The 24,426-nt window shown below is 46.0% G+C and overlaps 1 protein-coding gene across 3 annotated transcripts in view; it reads left to right on the forward strand.

The window, feature by feature from the left end:
* Positions 1-24,426, forward strand: part of LOC138528751 (von Willebrand factor A domain-containing protein 5A-like) — an 880,743-nt gene that overhangs the window by 214,294 nt on the left and 642,023 nt on the right. The window lies entirely within an intron of this gene.

A 24,426-nucleotide genomic window follows, 5' to 3' on the forward strand; every position in this document is an offset into this window, starting at 1 on the left:
ACTTCTGAAGATCTCAGAAGGACGGTATTGCAGGTATGCCATGATTCACGTATAGCAGGACACCGAGGAATTGCCAACACTACGGAACTGGTTCAATGGCATTTTTGGTGGCTAGAGTGGGTTCAAGACATCCAGGACTATGTCTCGGCCTGTTCGATTGGTTTGCAAACCAAGACCAAACGTACAGCTCCTCAGGGCCTTCTTTCTACCATGCCTGTCCAGTCCGCCCCTGGCAAATAATTTCTACCGATTTTGTGATTGATTTACCTGTCTCCGAAGGATGCACGACGATAATGGTGGTCGTGGACTACTTTACAAAAAAGGCCCATTTCATTTCGCTTCCTCAGGTTCCCATGGCCTCTCAGATGGCAAGAATATTTGTTGCCCGGATCTTCTCGCTTCATGGGCTCCCGGAAACCATTGTCTCGGATCGAGGGCCGCAGTACACCCCTCGGTACTGGCGCCAGATCTGTAAATGTCTACAGATCAACAGGGCCCTGAGCTCTGGATTCCACCCGCAAACCAACGGCCAGACTGAGCGTCTCAATCAGACACTTGAAGGTTACTTACGTTGTTACATTTCGGCCTCCCAGGACAATTTGTGCGAATTGTTGCCCTTGGCAGAATTTGCCTACAATAACTCGAGACATTCTGCTCTGAACTCGAGCCCATTCCATTGTTCTTATGGCTTTCATCCTACCCGTTTTCCTGTAGGTTTATCTTCCCCATCTAAAATTCCAGATGTGGATAGTTTGCTCTTGAACATCCGGGAGTGTCAGCTATCTACTCTGGCCGCTCTTCCGACCGCACAGGAATGTGCCAAGCGTTTTGCCGACAGGCGCCGCATCCCAGCTCCACTGTTTACTCCAGGGGATCACGTATGGTTGGCATCCCGCTTTTTGCCCCGTTATTTGGTGCCGTACAAATTATCTCCCAAGTTCTTCGGTCCCTTCCCTGTTCTTCAACATGTTGGATCTGCTGCCTTGCGTCTTCAGCTCCCTTCCTCATGGTCCCGGATTCATCCTGTTTTTCATGTCTCCCAACTTAAGAAGGATGTGGTAGATCCTTTTGCTAGACACCGGGGTTCTCGTCTCCCTCCTGTCTCTACACCTTTGGGACCCAAATATGAAGTGGCTGGCCTTTGTGACTCCAGTTTTTATCGGGGTCGTCTTCAGTACCTAGTTGATTGGCGTGGTATTCTCCCGCAGATCGTTCATGCGAACCTGCTTCTGCTGTGCATGCACCAGATTTGCTTCGGCGTTTGTCGGTGTCACCCCGGTAAACCTGGTGCCTCGATCCTTTGGAGTGGGCATACTGTCATGCCCCTTCGGAAGGGCTGGTCCCTCTGGCACTGTTGGATTCGGAGGTATGCAGCGCCCATTTTTACATCCAAGATGGTGGTTCCATCTGCCTGCTGCAGTCTAGTTGTTCAGTTCCCACACGGCAGCTCGACTCTGCCCCCTCGACTGAGCACAGCATACCTGTCTCTTCCCGCAACGGGCGGACGCGTTGCTACTCCTTCATGCCAACGCTGCGTAAGTACGGACCTAAGCTTTTGTCTATCTGTCCTCATTACGTTTGCTGTTTATGATTACTTTCTACCTTCCGTTTCCCGATATCAGCACACCTTGCTTCCCAGCCGTAGACCTGAAACCTCAGTGCAATTACGATCGGAACGAACTTCCACGCATTCAGAGAATTCTTCCGGGTTACCCCCGCACTTCAAACATTATCACCCCTCGGTTACCTCCGAGATACGAAGGCAGGGATAGTTCTTCCTTTATTCACTCACACAATAGGAATTTCTCTAACATTGCTCCCTTCATTTTCAGTCAGCCTTTTGCTTCTACAACTCCCGACAGATATCTGACAACTTTTCTGAACCGCAGCTCGGAAGCAGTTCCGTTCCTCATTACAGGTATTTCATGCCGTTATAGGTACACATACATTTTCTCCCTCTCTCAGCCCATTCTAACACGTAATTTCTTGGTAGTGAGTCTTCCCGAGGTCTGAGCTCCCTGATCCACGCATCATAATTCCCGGTAAACTACAAGGTGTGGTTCTCGTCCTGTTTATTCTTTCACTAATATACAATCTATATCTATACAGATTGTTACTTACTGTGTCTCTTTCATTTCTTATATTAGACCTTACGGTTGAACAAACCTCGAAGTAATAGCTGCTTAGAAAGACACCCGAAGCAGACGAATTGACAGACAATGCAGGGTTTTATTCCCCCCGAGGGTTTCCCTGGGGTCTTTCTCTCCGTCTGGGGTTTTTGCCATGGAGGGAGAGGGAGAGTTCAGGGGAACCACCTGCTCTGAGCCACAGTCACAGACTGGTCCAAGAATTCTACTCGGTTGGCGAGTCCTTGCTGAAGATTTTTTCCTTGTCATTTGCTACTGTTTAAACGTGTTTTTGAGCACAACAGAGTACATTATTATTGCATTATTACATACTCTGCCTCAAGTCCCAAATCCCTTGCCTCTTAAGCAGGTTTCTCCCATTCATGCACAGCCTAGACTGTCAATCACACAGCAGGGTGACTGTCCTGAAAGGACAGACAGCCAGCCAGTCAGGACTAGTTGCATTCAGGCATTCCTAGAAGCAATGGAAAGGGGCGTTTCGGGAACCTCCTTCAGCTCCTGCCTTTCTAGACACACTGGAACCAGAGGCGGGCCCCAGAAGCAAGGACGACTTCTCCCTTTGAGTTGGTGGGACCAATCAACTTCAAAGTAAGCCATTCTGGATATCCTCTCAAAGCTGGTTTTATTTCTACTTCTACTTCTGCTGCTGCTGCTGCTGGAACCGAAGTGCCAGGGAGAGGAACACCAGATTGTGTGCATTACTTTTCAGTTGGACCGAGCGCTAGGAAGATCGTCCGGACTTCGCTGAGGCAGGACTGACCAAGCCTGAGCCACCTCAACAGAGTGCTGGACCCCAGAAGCAAGGAAAGTCTGAAGTGGTATCTGAGAATCGCAGTGTTGCTATTTGCTGTCAGACGCGAGCAGCTGAAACACAGATGGACCGCTGAATTGAAGTTTGCACATTGCTGCCGCTGACCGTCCCATTGCAGAGCAGGAGTCCCCAAACGTCCGCCCTTTTGTTCCCCATGACTGAGGCTCACGAACTACAGGATCTGCAGAGCTGTTCAGGAACAGAAGCCAGCTGGAAACATTTCTTCTAACCAGAGGGACTGTAAAGTCTAAGAGAATTTACCTCTTGTTGTGTAGCCTTGCTTGGTTTCAGTTGAGACCTGTCTTGGTTACCTTGCAGAATTGGTGAAACTTTGCCCCTCACAAGCCTCCCAGCTTGTGGCCCTTCAAGTGTTCTATTTTCTACAAACCTTTCTAAAAACAATGTGCAAGAATGTTTACCTACCTACAAAGAAGATCTCCAACTCCCCTTGACATTGTGCAATTAATATTGGCTGTCTTGGCTCCCTGAGAGGCTCCTCTTTACCTTTGACTCTGTACTTTATCCTTTCCACAGTGTTCTAGCTATTTAAGTCACCTGAGGGTGTACAATGTGTATGTCTATCATCCCCAATGGGTATCGGCTAATTTAGAGAAACTAAACTAAAACTTGTGTTTTGAAATATATTTGAATTGTTACCTATATTGCTCCTTTCTGAAGTAGGATTTACAACTGTTGTGAAATAAATTAATAATTTTTTATCCGGAAACCTTGAGTATAGGTGTTTATTTGGATAATTGCTACTGTGAAACTCTGTGTCACAACATTACTGCTCACATTGACCCCCCTTGAGACAAGCCTGGTGTGCTCAGCCACACTATCAACCTGTGTAGTTCAGAATTATACCAAAGGTTGGGTCCCTATTGCCAGGAGGTCAGGGTTGTTGTAGTGCACCAAAGGGTACTAAACCACTGCCACCAGCCATTAATTGTAGAAAGGGTAACATAAATATGTTACATGAGAAAGTAAGTGGCGTGGGGCAAGGGAATAAAGAGTGCAAGCTGAGGAGGTAGGATTACTGATTGTTGGGTAAGATTTTCAAATCACTGATAAATCTTCCTGACCTGTGTCAATGCCAGAACATATTTGCTGGACTGGTAGATTATTTATCCCTACACATCAGTGTTAGGGAGAATTCTCAATTCTGTGCGAATTCCCTTCAACTTTAGAGACCCCTCCCAACTCTTTTGCTGGACTTTAGGACTTTTTAATTTTAACCCTGGATTGAGTGAGACCTTTATTCTCACTCTCTCATGTGCTTTGAACTGATTTGGATTATATGTTTCCACTATTTTGGGAGTCTGACAAACTCTATAGGCATCTACTTTTTGTATGGTGACACACAGCATCTTCAGTGCAGTGTCAAAGAGAAATCCTTTATATTTCTCATAAGGTTTAAATACCTATTCTTTACTTACCTTTTCTCTTTGTAGGTCCAGTACTCACCATTTTATGTGGAGTGCTGCAGGGTTACTTAGCCCTTCTCCTACTCTATCATGTCATATTTTTTATGTTACCCTCACTACTTTAAATGGCTAGTGGCAGTGTGTTGGGGAGAATTCTCAGAAATGTGCTAATTCCCTTCTACCTTAGAGACCACCAGCTTTTTTGCTGGACTTTAGGCCTCTTAATTTTTATCCTGGAGAGAGTGAGACCTTTTTCTCCACTCTATCATGCATTTTTCGTTGATTTGAACCCTGCGTTTCTTTTGGTTTTGGAGTCTGACAAACTCCACAGGCATCATCTTTTTACATTGTACCACACAGCACCTTCAGTGCAGTAGCACTGGGAAGTCTTTCAGATTTCTAAAAAGGTTTGGTTTTGGCGATGAAACAGATCTTGCGAGTTTGGAAATCTAGAAAGAAACCTGGTGTGGAGGAATGGCTTTTTGACATGCAAGTCTTGTCGAAATATGATAAGGTTATGCTTTTCGGTCAAGGAAGGGAGGGGCGTTATCGTCGGATTTGGGGGCCTTTTGATGACCTATATGGTTGACTACATAGATTCCAGGATTTGATGGCCTATTCTTTGAGTGAGGGATGATGATGGACTGTTTAGTTGTGTGTTTTATGTTGTTTTGTCTTTGTGTTTGTGTGTCATAAATCTTTTATAGAGTTCAACAATGTTCGTGTGTAATTGTTAAGGAGGTCCATATTGTTAGATATTTCTTTATCTTCAATTCAGCTGTTTTAATGAGTTTTACGATTTGGACGCTTTGTTGAGGTATGATGATTGTCGTATTGATACTTGTACTTTATAATGTTAAATAAAGTGATTAAAATAAATAAAACAAATAAAATAAATACCTTCTCTTGGTTAAACTACTGTTTCCAAGAGCAGTAAAGTGAAATTGACATTGTGTTAACTTTGCAGACCCAGCACACACTATCTTCCATAGAGTGCTGGAGGGGTTACTTAGTATCCCCTTTGTGTAACTTCTCGTGTAACATGTTTGTTACCCTTTCTACAATTAATAGCTGGTGGTAGTGGTTTACTTTTTCCTACCATTGTGTGTTTTTACCAGGGGCTGCGTTCGCAGCTGCAGTATACAACCAATGGTCCCTTTGTTCATTTTGTCTTTGGTGGGATTCACTGGTGAAGCCCGCCTCTGGCTCCAGCGTGTCTGGAAGGGCAGGAAGCAAGGGAGGTGCTTAGTCTCCTTGTTTAAAGCTATACACCCAAAGGTTATTGGCCACGACTGAGGCCCAGAAACAACAGGATCTGCAGGAACTAAAACAGGAACAGAAGCCAGCTGGAACCATTTCTTCAGACCTAAGGTACTGTGAACTAAGGGGTACTTATTGCTCTCAGATGAGACTTGCATTGTCTGCCCCTTTGCAGAGTTGCTTGCAGCTTTGCCCATCACAAGCCTCCCAGCTTGTGGCCCAACAGTGATTTCTTTTTACAACAAACTCTCTTTAACATTGTGCAAGACTATTGTTTGTTTCTTTATTTGTAATGCGCTCCATACCCAGAGGCAGCAGGACGCAGCAGGAAAGAGAATGCGAAGCTTACAATGTTACAGAGTTATACACTTATGCATAAATATGCATGTACAAAAATTACAGAAATATACAATATACAGTATCCTGAACAGAATAATAGTTGATATAGAAGCACAGTGCAGTAAGATATATGTACAACAAGGAGGAAGGCTAGGGGTTGTTGGCGTTCAAGTGTTTGATAAGGTTCCTTCTAAAGTGTGAGATGGGTTGGTCAGCTCTTAGGTTATGTGGTAAGGAGTTCCAGAGGGTGGCAGCTTTCACTGGGAAGCTATTGCCTCCTATCGTAGAGAGTTTAAATCTTGGGATTACCAGATAATTAGAATTCACGGTTCTGGTCTGTCTGATGGCTGGTTTCCTCTTGAGTTTGTCCATGAGGTAGCTAGGTGCAACATTATTGAGAGCTTTGTGTGTTAGTGATGCCATTTTTTAGATGGATTTTATTCTCAGTGGAGAGCCATTTATGTTGGCATCTGGTGGCAGTGATATGTTCTCTTTTATTTATGCCGAGCACAGCTCTAAGGGCATTATTCTGTAGGATTTGTCAGTCTTTGTGTAATTGATTTATTGGCGCCGCTATAAAGAGCATTACAATAATCGAGTCTGGAGGGTATGAGGGCTCTCGCCAGGATCAGGCAACTGTCGTCGGAGAGGAATGGCCTGCCTGCTCTGATTAGTTTGCAGGTGTACGCGGTAGTGGATGCTAGTGAGTTGACCTGTTCATTAAATGACATAGTGCTATCCAGATAGAATCCGAGAGTTTTTACCTCTCTCGAAACTTTGATGATGTTGCCATCTATGTTAAACGAGACATATTCAGATCCTAGTTTGTTAATATTGGCATGCGTACCCAGGATGATTAGCTCTGTCTTATCATCATTCAGGCAGAGGCCGTGGGATGCCATCCAAGCCTGAATGATGAGATACACCCTGTTCACCAACTCTCTGGCCTTGCTATGATCCCCTGAAAGTGGGAGGAGAATCTGAGTATCGTCTGCATAGTTGGTGTAGGTGATACCCAGACGGTCCAGATCGTCAAACAGAGGTTTGGTGAAGATGTTGTATAGAGTTGGGGAGACGCAGGAGCCCTGAGGGACTCCACAGGTGATAGGAGAGGGGTCAGCTGCTGCTGAGGGGGAGAAGACTCTCATCGTTCTCTCGCTCAAGAAGGATTCAATCCATCTGATTGCTTCGCTCAAGAAATGGGCTGCTGAATCCAAGTGTCTGCATAGTACCTTGTGATCCACAAGGTCAAATGCTGCAGAGAGGTCGAGTAAAAGGAGGAGAGCTGTCTTCCCCTTATCCCTCAATTAATCTATTTGGGTCTTTATATCGATATGGGCTGTTTCTGTCCCGTGTAAGGGGCGGAAACCCGATTGTCTAGATCCTCGTAGTTTATGGACTTCCAAGTGTTTTTGGATCTGGACGTATGCTATTTTGTCCAAGATCTTCAGTAGGAAAGGTACCGTGGTGATGGGGCGGTAGTTGGTGGGGATGAATGGGTCCAATGTCTGTTTCTTGAGTAGGGGAAGCACCCAAGATTGTTTAAGGTTGGACGGGATATTACCTGAGGCGAAGGAGGGATTTATAAGTTTGGCGATAAATGGTGATAAATCTCTGGCTGCACCTTTGATTATGTGTGCAGGGCAGATGTCACCTTTACAATTGGAGGGTTTGAGACAGAGTATGATTTTCTCAACTTCCAAGGTAGTGGTTTTCGTAAAGGAGAATTTATTAGAATGTGTGCTAGGTATAGCGTCAGGCAGAAGTTTGGGTGGAATAGGAATATTCAAGGAGTCTTTTTTTATTTGGATTTTGTTTTGTAATGTGTTTATTTTATTGGCTAGTGCCTGTTGGATGTTTGCACACCATGTTTGATCCTTGGTACAGGTATCCGGTGTGTTGATAGGAGACTCAAGTTCCTTCAATATGGAGAAAAGTTCCTTCATGCTTGAGTTGGAATTGGCAATGCGGTCATTGTAGGAATTCCGTTTAGCCAGCCAGATTTAATTTTTGTACTGTCGTGAGATAGTGGTAAGAATGGCTTTCTTATCTATCTTTTCGTTGGGTGGGCATGATTTCCAGGCGGATTCACACTTTCTCTTTTTTAAGCGGTGGGCCTTAAGTTCAGGTGTAAACCATTTGTTTAAATGGGTTTTGGACTTACTGGTACAGAGTTTTAGAGGAGCTATTTTGTCCATGGTGTCCAACATGATTTTATTATATTCATGCACCAAGGTATTAGGGTCTAGATTATCTGGTAATGCATTGAGAGTTGGGAGGATGACTGGAATAATTTTTTCCACTTTTATGTTTTTCTTATTTCTTGTTAGGCAGGGTGGTGCCGATGGCACGGCTGTAGTGGGTAGTCTGGAGGTCAGAATATTAAAGGAGATCAGAGAATGGTCAGTCCAAGGTAGAGGAGAGATGGATGAAATGACCGCCGAAAAGTTAGCGTCAGCAACCCAATCTAAAGCTCTTCCCTTCAAGTGGGTGGAGGAGTTGACTTTTTGGGTTAGTCCTAGGGAGGTGATGGTGTTAGCTATCGTTAGTGCATGTAAGTCTGTGGGGTTGTTAAGACCGAGGTTAAAATCGCCTAATAGTAGCATTTGTGATGTGGTTTTAGCATTGTTAGTTAATAAGCTATGCAGATCCTCTTCGAAGGTCCCGAGAGGGCCGGGTGGTCTGTATACTAAGTGGATCGTAAGTGATTGGGTGTTGTTTATGGGAGTTTGGCGGTAAGGGATTCACACGATTGCAGAGACAAAAGTCGATAAAGCTACAGGACCAGATCAAACCTTGGAGAAGAGAAGAGCGCTGAAGCCTGAACTTCGTCCCCAGAACATCCGGTACAAGTGAACATACCCATTTGGCCTATACCCATTTGGCCTCCAATTCAAGTTGAAGACAAGGTACCCACAGTCTTTACCCTAGAAGAAGGGGTCCGAATTTACAATATCCAACTCCAGTCCAGCCATGTCTCTCGTTCAAAAACAGACCGCTCCGGCAGCCAGGAGGAAGGTGTCTCGCGGACAGTACACTCTCTCGTGTATTTTGATGTGATTTTGTACTCTGTGTTTCTTTTGGTTGTGGAGTCTGACAAACTCCATAGGCATCATCTTTTAAATTGTGTCACCCAGCACCTTCAGTGCAATGACACAGGGGAAGTATTTCCCATTTCCCAAAGGTTTAATTTCCTTCTCTGGGGTAAACCACTGTTTCCCAGAGCAGTTAAGTGAAATTGATTCTACTTACATTTGTAACTTTCTAGACCCAACACACACCATCTTACAATAGGGTGCTGGAGGGGTTACCCAGTATCCCCTTTGTCTAGTTTTTCATATAACATTTCTATGTTACCCTTTCCTCAATGAATGGCTGGTGGCAGTGGTTTACTTTTAACAACCGTGGTGTGCATTTTCCGCGGGCTGCGTTCGCAGCCATGGTAAAGCACCCAAGGGTGCCATTTTTGTCAAAATGGCCCCGGTCTTCTTTTTCGCCATTTCCTTGTGGATAGGTCATTCTTGAAATTTACTTTGCACGCCAAACCAGTTTTGGTCCCTTTGTTCATTTTGCCTTCGGGGGATTCACGAGTGAAGCCCGCCTCTGGCTCCAGGGTGTCTGGCGGGGGCTGGAAGTGAGGGAGGTGCCCAAAACTCACAGTGCTTAATCTCCTAGGAGACCCAAATGCACTCTGTAGTGATTGGCTGGATGACTGTCCGGCAAGGACAGTCACCCTGCTGGGTGACTGACAGCTGGGCTGGAATGAATGGGAGCAAGCTGCGTAAAAGGCAAGGCCTTTTGGCTTGGAAGGCAGAGTTGACCACTGGATGAAGGAATCCGAAGAGAACTTGAAGAAGACACTTGCTGCAACTCCTGGACCATTGGTTTGCCCGGTGAAGCACTGCTGCTGTGCTGAAACTCCAAATTCGTATCAACAGAGAAGCCTCTGCAAGATCGACTTCTCCCTTTGAGTTGGTAGGACCAATCAACTCCAAAATAAGCCACCTGTACACCATCTTGGAGCTGGTTGAATTTCCACAGAGTTGCTGCTGGAAACTAAATAGCCAGGAAGAGGAACACCAGATTGTGTGCATTGCTTTTAAGCTGGCCAAGAGCTCCAGGAAGATCCTATGGACTCCCAGGCAGCAGGACTGACCGAGCCTGAGCCCCTTCAACAAAGTGTGGGATCCTAGATGCAAGGAAAGTCCATCTCGATAGCAAGGAACTGCGGTGTTGCTATTTGCGGTAGTCGCAGGTAGCTGAAACACCGAAGTGCCACTTGTTTGAAGTTTGCCGGTTGCGAGCAGTGACCGTCCTATTGCAGTGCAGGAGTCCCCAGAAGTCCTCCGTCTTGTCCCCACGACTGAGGCCCAGCAACAGCGAGATCTACAGAGCTGCACAGGAAAAGAAGTCATCTGCTGCACTTTTTCTTCAATCCAAAGGTACTGTAAAGTCTGAGAGAATGTACTGCTTATTGTAGAGTTGCTTGCATCTTCTACTACTCACACATCTAACAGCTTGTGTCCCTACATGTATTATTCTTTTTCTTCAAAGACTTCTAAAAGATTGTGCAAAGACTTTTCTTACTTACCTGCAAAGAAGTGCTTCAGCCCATATAGATATTTGCCCATGGACTTTGGCTTAGCCTGTTCCACTGAATGACTCTTATTAGGGGATCTGAAAGCATTTGCCTGCTTCAGAATATTTGTGTCTTGTTTGTTCTAATAACCTTTTCCTTTGACCTATTCTTAAGAATGTTCTAAATGCAACAGTGATATATTAATGTCCCCAGCACCCTAACTATTGAAGTCACCTGAGGGTGTAGGTTGTGTCTGTGGGCCATCCCAAAAAGGTATTTACTGATTTAGAAACCTAGAGTGTGTGTTTTGAAATATATTTGTGTTGTGTTACATTGCTCCCTTCTGAAGAATGCTTATTCTAACTGACTGATAAATGAATTAATAATTGTTTATTCAAGAAACCTTGTGTGTAAGTGTTTATTGGAAACTAAGTTCAATAGGGCTATAGGCCTATAATATGAGCATTGTTTGGGAACTTTGCCAGGTTTAAGTAGTATTATCACCTGAGCAACTTTAATTGAGTCAGGTAGTTTGCCATCATATCTGTGGTGTAAAGTGCCTCTCACAATGCCCTGGCCATCAAAGGATTCACCTCTCCTACCCCCGGCAGAGGAGTTACACTTGCTCCCTTGCCAATTGAGTAGTAGCCAATGCTGCTGTTCCTTTTGTATATACCCTTCCTTCTCCTTTTTAATGATCAGTAGGTCTACCGGTGTGACCCTTGTGTGATTTGGTCGGTATATCCTCCATCTTGGAAGGTATCTCCTGCTCCTCCCATTAATCCTGACTGTTAGACGAGATTGCATGCAGTACCCTTTGGGTGCACTATAACCACCCTGACCCCTCCTTGCAATAGGAACCCAACCTTTGGTATAGGTCTGTACTACACAGGTTGGTAGCCTGTTGAGCAGCCAGGCTTATCTCAAGAGGGGTCAATGTGAGCTGTATGGGAGTTAACACAGAGATTCACAGTGAAAGGGGGTCCCCCAGAGTCAATAAGGACACGTTATATGCTGCCGAGTCTCAAGGGGGTCTATCGTTCTCTAAGCACCTGAACTACTACAGAGTATCACAGATTAGACCTATGACTGACTGGATGCAAAAGGATTTGGATGAGATGTGGGGGACAATGGACCAGGTGGTGGTGGGGCGACACCTATGGACTCAGCCATGGATGCCCCAACATATGAGAGTGGGAAGTCTACAGGCCAGACACTGGTTCCTGCACCGGCTCAATGCGCACCAGTTTCCTAGTTACCACTAAGGGACTAATCTACAGCTTCTACAAATCCATCAACGCATTAGCTACGACTCACTGTAGGTTTTATTTATTTATTGTGTATTTATAAGGCGCAAATACAACAATTAAACTGTGTTTCAAAGTGCCCACAGGGCAACAGGAAGGTAATATGGGAGTAAAATTAGATATAGCACTGTAAGATCGAGGCAAACCTACTAGGCCTTGTGAGGATTCAGAATGTGCAAGTGCAGAGAGGTAGAAGGGGTGGGGGAGTAGGGGGTAACTACTAGGTGTATCAAGTGGGAAGTGCTAGGGAGAGAGCAGCTGTCGGTGCCTAGGTGGAGTGGTGAATCGCCAATAAATAGGTGAGTGAAAGCCTGTGGTGGCACAGGCTAGTGGGTGCCAAGGCAAAGTGCTAGGAGGGTCGGAGGCTGTAGGCGATTGGGTGTGGGAGGCCAGGACACAGGAGGACACATAAGGGCGCTGGTCACCATTCTCAGCAGCTGTGGGGTTTAGCAGAGGAGAGTGAGAGGAAGGGAAGGGGGAGGTTAAAAGGAAAGTCTTTAGAAGCTTCTGGAATTTGAGGCAAGGTCCTAAATGTGAAGGATGAAGGAAAGAGAGGAGTCAAAGACGACTGCAAGGTTTCTGGCTTCAGATGATGAAGGGGGGAGAGCCCATGGATGATGGCCAGAGTGAGGGAGAGAAAGAGGGAGTAGGAGTCCCAATAGGTAGGATCTCAGTCTTGCTGGCATCGAGGCAGAAATCATTGGAAGTACACCAGGACTGGATAGCAGATAGACAGTCAGAAATGATAGATGAAGTGAGAAGTGGATCGGAGGGAAGTTTGAAGAAGAGTTGTGTCATCTGCATAACACTGGATGTTTGGGGAGAAGGTGGAAATGAGGTGTGCAAGCGGGGCAAGATAGTTGTTAAAGAGCCATGGAGAAATGTTGGAGCCCTGCGGGACGCCGCAGGTGGAGATAAAGGTGGGGGGAGGAGAAAGAGCCCAAAATGACCTGGGACAGACTGTCACTGAGGAAGGAGATAAGCCAGTCCAGTGCCCGCTGAGAGATACCTAGGGTATTGTGGAGCCGTTTTAGGAGGATGGAGTGGTTGACCGTATCAAATGCAGAGTAGAGATTGAGTAGAATGAGAACAGCTGGAGAGTTGGAATCAAGAGATGCGAGCAGTTCATCACGGGTGATCAGAAGAGCAGTTTCCGTGCCTCTGGACGATTGAAATCCAGATTGATGGTCGTGGAGGCAACCAACAAGTTCAGTGTGCTGGGTCAGTTGGAGAAAGACCAGCTTCTCCAAGAGTTTCCCAAGGAAGGGGGTGATAGATATGGGGCAATAATTTGTTGGACAAAATGGGTCTAAACAAGGTTTTTTCTGGAGGGGGCGCACGAGGGAGTGCTTGAGGGAGGAGGTGAAAGAACCAGTAGCAAACGAATGGTTGCAGAGATCAGCAAGTGCAGGGGCAAGAGAGCAAATATTGTCCTTAATGGTTCTGGAGGAGCAGTATTGAGAGGACTCGGAGCAGCAATTTGGGGCTTCTGTAGCCGAGGAAGATTGGGACAACATATAAGAGGAGATTGGGGGAATCTCTGCCCCAGTTTGGCTGAAACTCAGGTGAAGATCCTGATCAGATGGTACAAAACTCCTTTCTGGCTCAACCAGAAACAGCAGGGTGGCTGTCCTTCAAGGACTGCCACTGAGTATCACTACAAGGTGCATTCGGGTAAACTAGGAGACTAAGGACAGGGAGTTTCAGGCATCTCCCTCACTTCCTGCCCTGCCAGACACACTGGAGCACAAGGTATACTTATCCCCTTCCCACCAACCCCCCGGGCGCTACTTCAATAATGTTAAGGTAACATTTTGAGACATTTTGCAGTTCAGCATGTCATTCAAGGCTTATTCACTAAGTTAAGCGATCTCGGACGAACAGGGCAGGAAAATGCATTGCAGTCTTTTTGCATATAGTTCAAGAATGGAAACTATATGGCCATGAAGTCTAGCAATGTGTTCCTCAAATTAGCCGTGAGCCTTGCCATTCCCAATATGGACGAGTCTATGTCTAACCATAGGGCTACTGATGGAGGTTTCCGGTTTCCGCCATAGCCAGAGGATAGATAGCTTGGCAGCCAGCAAGAGTTGCGACAGTATTTTCCTCTCCGTTGTCGTGGAAGTCTTTAGTATAGCCTCCTTAAAACCCAGGATACAGATTAAAGGGTCACTAGGTATGTCGAAATCAAATATAACCTTTAGCCTTGATTTCACTACTAACCAGAAGTCCTGAATTACCGGGCATCCCAAAAGAACTTGTAGTAGGTTGCCCTCCTGGTTGCATCTCATCCAGCACATTTTGTGAGTTGTTGGGATGATTCTGGTAAATAATAATTTTACTAGAAAACCTTGAGTGTAAGTGTTATTTGGATACTTGTACTGGTGATTTTCGATGCTACAGCTCACATTTACCCCTCCTGAGATAAGTATGGCCGCTCAGTCACACTACCAACTTGTGTAGTACAGACCTATACCAAGAGGTAGGTTACCTAATACCAAGAAGACGAGACTGGTTTAGTCTCCCACAGGGTTACTGCATCAATTCTTCAGGCGATCTTCCAGGCACAGTCATTGAAACAGCTCCAGCTCAGCTTCCTTGGATGCTGAAATTTCAGGGGAAGGCGACGTCTGGCACAAGCTAGCAACCACCACAGTTCTGATGCTTAACAGGAACTTGCGACAGCTGCAGTATGATATGCCACGAATGAACTGGCCAGTCCACTGGGCAGTTCATGGACACTTCCAAGGCTCTTTGGGCATGCAGGAGTCTAGTTAGTCCTTGGGCTGAAGCACCAACGAGGGGCTTCAGAGAACAGGCAGAGGAGCAGGCCTTCTCCGGGCCAATCATGGGAGAGGATGCTGGTCCTCTGCAGAAGTTGTCCTTGGGTCATCAATAGGCTGTTCTTCACAGGAATCTTGGCTTCAACCTAGCTGCAGAAGTCCTCCTCTTATCCAGAATTGGACAGCCATGTTACACAGGGATTCTGAAGACACTAATATGCCTTGTTGCACTAAGGCAGCAATGTTTTCATATATACATTTGTCTGCTTCTTTTCACATTGGACATTGTCTTACTTGTGGTGAAGTAGCTACTTGCTTCAATTTTATTTTCACTGCCCCCACTCCTTTCAGTAGACCAACGTCATATGGACTGCTGGCCCACAATGTGCTTGGTACGTATGCCAAATTTTCCTGGTGAAAGGACAGTACTTTCTTTACTAGTGAAATTCTCTCTATTATCTACCCATTTTAAGTTTTTAATTGATATCTAAGATTTAAATAAAACATCAATTCATCATCGGAGTCGTCCGCTGTAAACAAGCTTTCATCTGTTAAGTCAGCCAATCTATGTTCTTCTTCAAGAGCAATCACGGTTTTCCAGTTTGCCCCCTCCTCATCCACTTGGTGCAAAATTACTTTGTCTTCCCTCACTACTGCTGCCTCTAACTCAACTGTAATTATCTGGCCTTCCTTCACGTCAATGGGTACTTCCAGTTGAAACAAATATTCTGTGGGTATCCGTAGTAGTCTGTCCTGTATTCTTAGGAGCCATGCTAACGATATGTGTATTTCATAAATGAATACCTCTGGGTTTAGTGGCATTCCTCTTTGTGCTTCCTGACCATAAAATGCTGTTATGAATTCTTGTGCATTCACATAATGGATCCCAGGAGTAGAACATAGTATCCCCATGTCAATAAATTATATTGTAATTTTTAATTCACTCATCAAGTCTCTTCTCCAGAATGTTCACTGGTGTCTTGCAGGAATATAATAATGGCATAGACATGTGATGTTCTCCTATAGTAATGGGAAAGCATCTCTAAAAGGGACCGTAGTTATTGCCCCGGAAAATCATTGTGCGTTCATGGAAATGCCTGACATTGATGTCACTCGTAACACAAGATCGAGTCGCCCCCGTTTCTACTAAGAAGGAAAAGGTTTTGCCATCTATGGTCACCCCGACCCTCGGCTCCTCTTGTGGGTCTGGTGTAATCGATGGAATGAAACACATCAAGTCTTTATGTAGGCTATCCTATTGTGGATAACTGTCCAGTCCTGTGCCAGCGAAAGGGTTCCCTCCCACTACTGTCAAACCCCCTATTCTAGGTGTCGGTGCCTGCACCAATATATTTGCGTTCCATGGTGCCACTACATTCTGTTGTGCTAGTGCCTGTGTCTGTATTGGTGCTTGCTGTATCTGCATGAGCATTTGCTGTGTGTGCATTGGTGCTTGCTGTTTTTGGGATTGCATCCGTTGTTGCGTCTGTTGTATTTGTGGTACATGTGCCCGATACTCTGTGTGATCTTGGGCATAATATTCAGGTTGCTCTGGGTTTTAAGGTTGGGGGTATGTTGTCCCCCACCCTCTCTTGGATCTGCTGCTTGTGTGAAATGTGTCCCATCTTCCCACATTGCTGTGGCTGTCCTCCAAACCTAGGTTTCCCCCATTAAACCCTAATTCTTGTGGAGCTTGAATCCTGAACCCTCTTCCTCTCGATGCATACACTGGCTCTCGTGGAAACTAATTATACTCTGCCCTTCCTGCAAAATGTCTGTTCGCTTCTGGCCGTACCGGCTCTGTCCCTTGTAAAGGAAAACATTCCCCTCCACTGGTCAATGCTGCTTCTTCCACTGGAAATCGACAATTTCTTCTGAGCTAACCTTGCTTCATCAATCTTCCTGTCCTCAACTTTTTCTGCCTTTCACTTGTTTTAACCGACAATGGTGAACAATCGTCAATTGTATCTCCACCAAAGGCTTCTATTCCTTTTTCTCAATTGTTTTTGTACTTCCTCTGGAAGTCCCTTACATAGAATCTGATAAAGAATAAGTTCTGTTTTCGTCCCACTGTTCTCTAGTTTCTAACAGCCATTTTTATTGAATATCCTGAATATAAGCCGTCAGATCTTTATCTGCTCTCATGTCTGACGAATCTGGATTCTAGACCCCAAGTGCTTTCCATACATCAGCTCAACAATTATTAAAAAGTGCTCCATCATGGTTAGTATTTTGTGCTGTCGCCCCAGGATATCCCGCTAACTTCCATATGCCGTCTGATTGCTCTCCTATTATGGCAGCATCCAGGATTTTTGTCACCTACTGCTAAATTCATCCCCAGTTGTCATTCTCTCTAATTCATCCATCCATTAGCCCACCCCTGATGTGAGTGATGGCAATTTACAAATTAAATTAGTTTTGTCCATTTGTGGCCACGGAATATATTGCGGCATTCCTCCAACTTTCTGTCAAATAGCTGATCGCTTGGACGTCGGGTACGTGGAGTCTTCACAGTCGAGCCGGTAAGACAGGAGGCCAGATTTCGTAATGAAGACTGTGCAGCAGGAGAAACCAGCCCCCCACCACTCTGAGGAAATGGTAGTCAGGAATGACTCGATACACAGGCTCACCTTCCAGTATTTCCGTGGTACGAAGACAGTACAGATACTGAACCGGAAGGTGTAAAGGACTCTGGCAGCGTATCCAATCAATCCAAGAAAGGATACACTGGAGGCAGAGAAAAGGCCAGTGCAAAATGTAAAGAAAAAGGACTTAAGGTGAAGAGGAATGCCGCAAGCAAAAAGGTACAAAGTGGTCTAGCCTTCCATTGCGTGCCAAGGACAATCATGAAAGCAAAACGAGACAACAGGTACCAAGACAAGTAGACAGAAAACGTGGTTAAGGAAAGGAAGAAACAGAGCTGGTTTGCAGGGGACTAGCACAAGCAAAAAGGCATAGGCAACTCAGACAGCAAGAAATAGGACCAAGGAAGAAACGGGGCGGGCTAGCAGAGGACCTAAGCAGGCAAAAGGCAACACTGCCAAGAGACAACAAAAGCAGCAGCCCGAATGGAGTGTTAAGATGCTCTGTGTCCCGGGCGTGTCAGCCTTTTTCGGAGCCCCTGGCGCTGCCTTCGGTTACCATGGCAATGTCACGGGAGCGTCGCAGCCTGCATTGTCAGACCAACAACTGCGATTGGCTGGCTGTCTCTCCGACCCTGAAGACAGTAGAATTGCTATGCTTTGGGATCACAGAAAGGAACATCAGCGTGGATACAAGCATAAGCAGCTGCCAGGTGTTACACCATGCCTGTCTCCAACAGGCCTCGGCGCACCCGGTTTCCATGGGTACTGGAGATAGAAATGATGTACCAGCAATAGGGCATGAACTTGAGTAGCTGGTTCCCAGGTATGGTCTGCCAGAGAATAGCTCTCCCAGTCAATCAAGAAGTACAAGTGACCCCTACGATACTTAGTCGCTGGGAGTGAGATTGTGTGAAAAGTATGCAACGGTATGTTTCAGTAAAGTACACGGATCAGCTTGTGGCAACACAGCACGAATAGCGCTGTCAGACGCGTCAGCCTCGAGGATGAATGGTAACATGCCATCTGGATGGTGAAAGGTGGGAACCGACATGAAGGCTTTCTTAAGGGACTGGAAAGCAGTCTCTGCTGAACTCGTCCACTGAAAGAGCTGATTGGCAAGTAACACTTGGGTAATGGCCAGAGACAATAAGGCAAAATCGGCTATGAAATCCTTATAGTTTTATGCGAACTCAAGAAAGCGTTGGACTGCTTTCCTGTCCAAAGTGCTTTGCCATTCGTTGGTGGCCTGAACCTTTGTGGGGTCCATCTGAATGCCGGAATTGCTTACAGTATGTCCCAAAAAGCCCATCTGGTTAGGGTAAAAAGCACACATTTTGTTTTTTGCATGCAGATGGTTTTCTTGCAGACAACGGACCTGTGAGACATGGAAGCACTGTTCTTCAAGGGAAAGCGAGAAAATCAGTCATCCAAGTAGACCCACATACTGATTAGAACTGAGAAGACATTATCCATAAACCACTGGAAAACCACAGGGGCATTACAGAGGCCAAATGGCATAACATGATACTCAAAATGCCCCTGGGAGGTCTTGAAGGCGGTTTTCCACTCATCTGATGGTCTTATTCTAATCAGGTGAAGGGTCCCACAAAGGTCCAACTTGGTGAAAACCTTGGCATTCTTGAGGGGCTCCATGATGTCACAAATCGGGGGCAAGGGATAATGATCCCATATGGTTATTTCGTTCAAGTCCCGGTAATCCATACAAGGCATTAATGTACCCTCCTTCTTCGGCACGAAGAACAGCGCAGCCCCTGCCGGGGAGTGTGAAGGCCCTATGTAGCCTTTCTGGAGACTGTCCTGCAGATATGTCTGTAGGTCAGTGCGTTCCATAGGAGAAAGGGAATAAATGGGTCCATGGGAATGTTGGGTAAGAATTGATGCTGTCACACTGTGTGAGACTACACAACACTTATCTGCTTGGTATTAGGTAATCCACCTTTTGGTATAGCTCTGTACTTCACATGTTGGTAGTGGGACTAAGCAGCCACGCCTATCTCGAGAGGGGTAAATGTGAGCTGTAGAGCTGTACAAATGAAATCTGTAAATACAAGTAGCCAAGTAACACTTATACTCAAGGTTTCTGCTATAAATAATTATTTATTTAATTAACATCAATTTTTAAATAAGCGTTCTTTAAAAAGGCAATTCATGTAACAATGTAAATATACTTTAAAAGTACTGTTCAGAATCAAAACAAGTTGGTGGATAATCTTTGGATATGCTTCTTACACAATTCCTACACCCTAAGGTGACTTCAATCACAAGGACAGTAATGGCATTTATATATCACACTAGTTAGACTTTGCAAATTCTTAGGTTTCAGAAAGGAAAGGTTTGAGGAAGGAAAAGGTTAAACAGGTTCTCAGTAAATGTGAGGACAACTAAATCTTCCAATTAAATCTAGGCAAGCCTTTCCCAGCAGTAACAGTCTACAACAGGTTACCACCTATGAGGGACAAACCATATCAAAGTCAATGGGATCACAGTCTATGCAGCTGAGGCACTTCTTAGATCAGAAACAGTCTTGCACAAAGTTAGAGAGCTTGTAGAAAATCACTTGTAGGGTCGGACGCTGTTAAGCCTGTGAGAAAAAGAGTTGGACTCCACTCTAAAAGTAAGCTAATGCAATTCCCAACAGAGTAAAGCACAGCTAAAAAGGCATTGAGGTAAGTACCCCAAACCTAAACAGTACCTCTGTTTTGAAGAAGAGTGGTCCAGCTGGATTCTGTCTTGCTACAGCGGTGCAGAACCTTGTTACTGAGCCTCAGTCGTGGGGACAAGAGGCAGGACGTCTGGAGGGCTCCTGAGGCGGTACTTGGGAGGTTGTCGACAGCTACAGGCTTTTTTCGGTTCACCAGCACTTCACGGTTTCAGCGCTTAGCAAACAGCACAGTCGCCGATATCGGATACCAGTTGGGCTTCCGTCAATTCTTGGGTCCTGCACACTGGTGAGGGGATTCGAGCTCTGGTCGTCCTGCTTCTGGCGCGTCCTTAGGAGACTTCAAGAGCTTCTAGCCAGATTTTTTACTGCATCAGACGTTTTGCTCGACTGCGGATTACTCGGCCCCTGGCATTCGGTTCTTACAGCAATGAAGAACTACAGCCAGTCGGGGAAGATGATCCAGTGGAGTTCGTCTCTGGGTTAGTTTGTCCCATTAAACCAAGGGGAGAAGTCCCTTCCGGAGCTTCTCTGAAGTTTCAGCACAGCAGCAGGGCTTCACCCAGCAATTCAAAGGTCCAGGAGGATGCAGCAAGCTTCGTTCACGGTTTCTTCGTCAGGCGTTTCTCCCAGTGGTCGACTCTGCCTCTAGTCCCAAAACCCTCCACTTTTAAGCAAGTTTCTCCCATTCATGCACAGCTTAGGCTGTCAATCACACAGCAGGGTGTCTGTCCTGAAAGGACAGCCAGCCAATCAGGACTGGTTGTATTCAGGCATTCCTAGAGTCAAAGGACAGGGGAGTTTCGGGACCCTCTCTCACATTCTGTCCTTCCAGACACACAGGAGCCAGAGGTGGGCTTCAGGGCTGAAGCCCACCAAAGGCAAGACAAAGAGCTCAAACCTGGCTCAACGCACAGAGTAAAACCCAAGAAAGGCCTCAAAAACAAAGTCATGGGCCATTTTGCTGACATTGACACCCATGGGTGCTTTACTGCAGCTGCGGGTTCAGCCTGCGGTAGAAAAGCACAATGGTAGGAAAAATTAAACCACTATGAGAATATAGGATAAGGGATTATAAAAGTAGATGCCTATGGAGTTTGTAAGGCTCCAAAAACAGTGAAAACACAAAATCCAAATCGGGTAAAAACACATGAGCGAGTGGGTAAAAGGTCTTGCTCACTCCAGGGTTAAAATTAAAAAGTCCTAAGTCCAGCAAAAGAGCTTGGGGTCTCTATGGTTGAAAGGAATTAGCACAGAAATGAGAATTCTCCCTAACGGGAGAATCCGTTTGTCAGGCACTAAATCAATGCCCCAATCGAAAGGACGGTGTAAGGAGAGCGGAATATCCTCGGGATCAGAAAACACCTTCCAGTAGACCGAGTATTCAGGAGGAACTCCTTGCACCGAACAGACTCTCAATTCAGGACTGGTATTAACTACTAAAACAAAGTACTAGCGTCATGTGCACAACATTGAGTGGTGCAAAAGAGGAAACTTCCTGAGTAGCCCAATTGATCAGTGGATTGTGGTGGTTCAGCCACGGAAGTCCCAAAACCGAAGGATACGAGGGGGTTTGAATAACCTCCGATGCTAGTTGTTTGGTATGTTGATTAATAGTGATCTCCAGTGGTACTGAGTGTTGTTTGATGGGACCCGAAGCCATCGCAGTCCGATCGATGAGTTCTATTTCGGCTGGAACATCTTTCGTGGTCAGAGTTATAGCATGTTGAAAGGCAAAAGAGCAATCTAAATAGTTATCTGAGGCTCCTGCGTCCAACAATGCTAAAGTAGAGATGCTCGTAGGTGAAACAGGATGGCACAAGAGGCTCCTGCGTCCAACAATGCTAAAGTAGAGATGCTCATATGTGAAACAGGTTGGCACAACTGGATTTCCAAAACCAAAACATGAGTGTCAGGCATAGGTCCCGAGATGCTTGTGGGAAGAACGGGTATCCCCAATAGGCCTGTTGTCGTCTTCCCTCCGGGCAACAAACCTGTTAGTTTTCCGCCTTTCTTGGTGGACATGCTGGACAGGTTCCCAAGAAATAACTATCTCCCACAGTACAGAAATAAACGCTGAGTGCGTCTTCAGCATTTTTCCTCATCGGGCAGCCGTTCCCGGTTTGCACCTAACAGCTTAGGCTCTGTTCCTAACTGCAGCATCTAAATAATCTGAACAGGAACTGTTGGTACAGTTGTGTACATGGATGGTTTTGTACATAACGTTTCTTTTCTCCCTTACGTTCTGCCAGATGTGATCAATTCAGATGACTAGATCTATTAAGGAAAGATAGATCTACAGGCTTGGGAGGATGTACCACGTCATCCTTGTATTCTTTTTGAAGACCTCGCCGGAAAAGGTTCTGTTGCGTAACTTCAGGCCATTGGTCCGCTTTCTCCCGTTTATTCCCTCCGCCCTGCGCCGCTCTTGGCCACACTTGCTGACCTCCACCAAACAATCAATCAGGGCCTGGGACTGGGCCCGCAGACACAAAGGTATCCCAGGGGTCCTGAGTACTTTCTCCCCCATCTTTCTCAACCCGGCCTTCTCCCTGGGCTCCTGTCCAGCAAACTTTAGGAATTGGGTGGCGGGAGGCCTCGAATCGCTGGGGCAGCTCTTCGAGGGAGATGCCCCTCGCACCTTCGAGCAATGCAAAGTAGCTTTCCAACTCACGGAGACAGATAGGTTCACCTATGGCTAACTGAAACATTGATGCTCCCACCCCCAGAACCGAGCTGCAGCGACATGGGCCCCTGCTCCCCTAGAGCTCACAGTACAAGACCTTCTGGCCCAAGGGAAGATCTCAGCCCTTTATAAAATATTGCAAGAGGACCCCTTCCGCAGTAAACCCTCTTACATGGCCCAATGGAAGGCGGACCTGGGTCACGTTATAGAGGACCAAACCTGGATAGACATCTGGTCGAGAACATGTGCGGCCGCCCCCTGTAGCACCAACCGGGAATGTGCCCACAAACTGCTTCTATGCTGGTGCTCCCCCCCACCCCCCCTTCGTCTTCATCACTTCCAGCAAGCACTGGATCCACATTGCTGGCACCTTTGCGGCCTCCCAGGATCCTAGCTCCACATGTGGTGGACATGCCCTAAGGTAAAGGAGTTCTGGTCCCAATGCCTCGCCATAATAAAGGATATTACTCAAGTGACAATACCACTGGCCCCCGAGCATGTGCTCCTGGGGATTCTGATCCCAGGCTCCTACCCGAGAACAGGAAGGAAGGCGGCGTGGATAACCCAACTGCTGCTGGCAGCCAAAATCACTGTGGCACGCACTTGGAAGTCCGCAGATGGCCCTCTGATGATGACCCATTGGTGGGTAAACATTTGGGACATTCTAATTGCCGAAAAGGTCACGGCAGCCAAAGCAGGCTTCCTTTATCGGTTTACAAACATTTGGGCCCGCTGCTAGACTATGACCAGACCTATCCGGCCCTTACCTATAAGCCACGCTTGATTGCGAGAGCTCTTCACGTAACCAGCGAATACTCGTCGCCGGACCCGGCCCCAGCCCAATAAGACTGGGAAACAAGCTCCATCTGGGGATAACGAGGGCGGGATAGGGGAATTGTCAATTTACATGCATTCTGGGGGCGGTAAGCAAATGTTAATGTATATGTTCTCCTGTACACTGATTAACAAATAAACAAATAAAAACATTTTTAAAAAAAAGGTTCACTGCCACCAGCCATTAAAGGTAAGTTTGTCCTTGTAACATAAATGTTATATTTAAAATAAGAAAGGGGATACTCAGTATCTCTCCATCACTCCACATAGGGGGCGCGGGGGTGGGGGTGGGGGGGGGGAGTGCTGGTTGTGCCTTCATTTTTTTTTAAAAAAGGGATCCAAACATCCTTTCTACCCTTGGGAAGTGTAGTTCTCACAAGGTTAGCCAGAAAAAAGGAGCCCCTAGGGCAACCCAGCAACAATCGGCACTTATTGCCAAAAAGTTGTCAATGTGGATAACCTTTAAAAGACACCATCGAGCGTCTTATAAATGACACCCATAAAAAGAGTCAAGACTCTGAGTGTGGAAAAGATTCCCACTTACAGAGGTATAGGGAAAAATAATCTACCAGTCCTAATTGGACCACTGCTGTGGTGCGTGTGGGCCAGATATTTGATTGGCAAGTGAGAGTTTCGGCTCTTACCTGCTTTTTTTGTATACGAAGATGACTCCACCCGTTCAGAGATCCTGGTAGAAACCTGAAGGAGCCACGTATCCTGTCCAGCTGCAAGACCTGTAAGACTGTGTGTTAGGTAAGAATTGGTGTAGTAACGCTGTGTGAGACTACACAACACTTATCTGCTTGGTATTAGGTAACCCACATTTTGGTGTAGGCCTGTACTACACAAGTTGGTAGTGTGACTGAGCAGCCAGGCTTATCTCAGGAGGGGTAAATGTGAGCTGTAGAGCTATAGCAACGGAATTCGCAAATACCAGTAGCCAAGTAACACTTACACTCAAGGTTTCAGTTATAAAGTTATTCATTTGGGC

The sequence above is a fragment of the Ambystoma mexicanum genome, chromosome 7q (genome assembly GCF_040938575.1).
Source record: "Ambystoma mexicanum isolate Mex_15411 chromosome 7q, UKY_AmexF1_1, whole genome shotgun sequence".
Taxonomy (NCBI): domain Eukaryota; kingdom Metazoa; phylum Chordata; class Amphibia; order Caudata; family Ambystomatidae; genus Ambystoma; species Ambystoma mexicanum.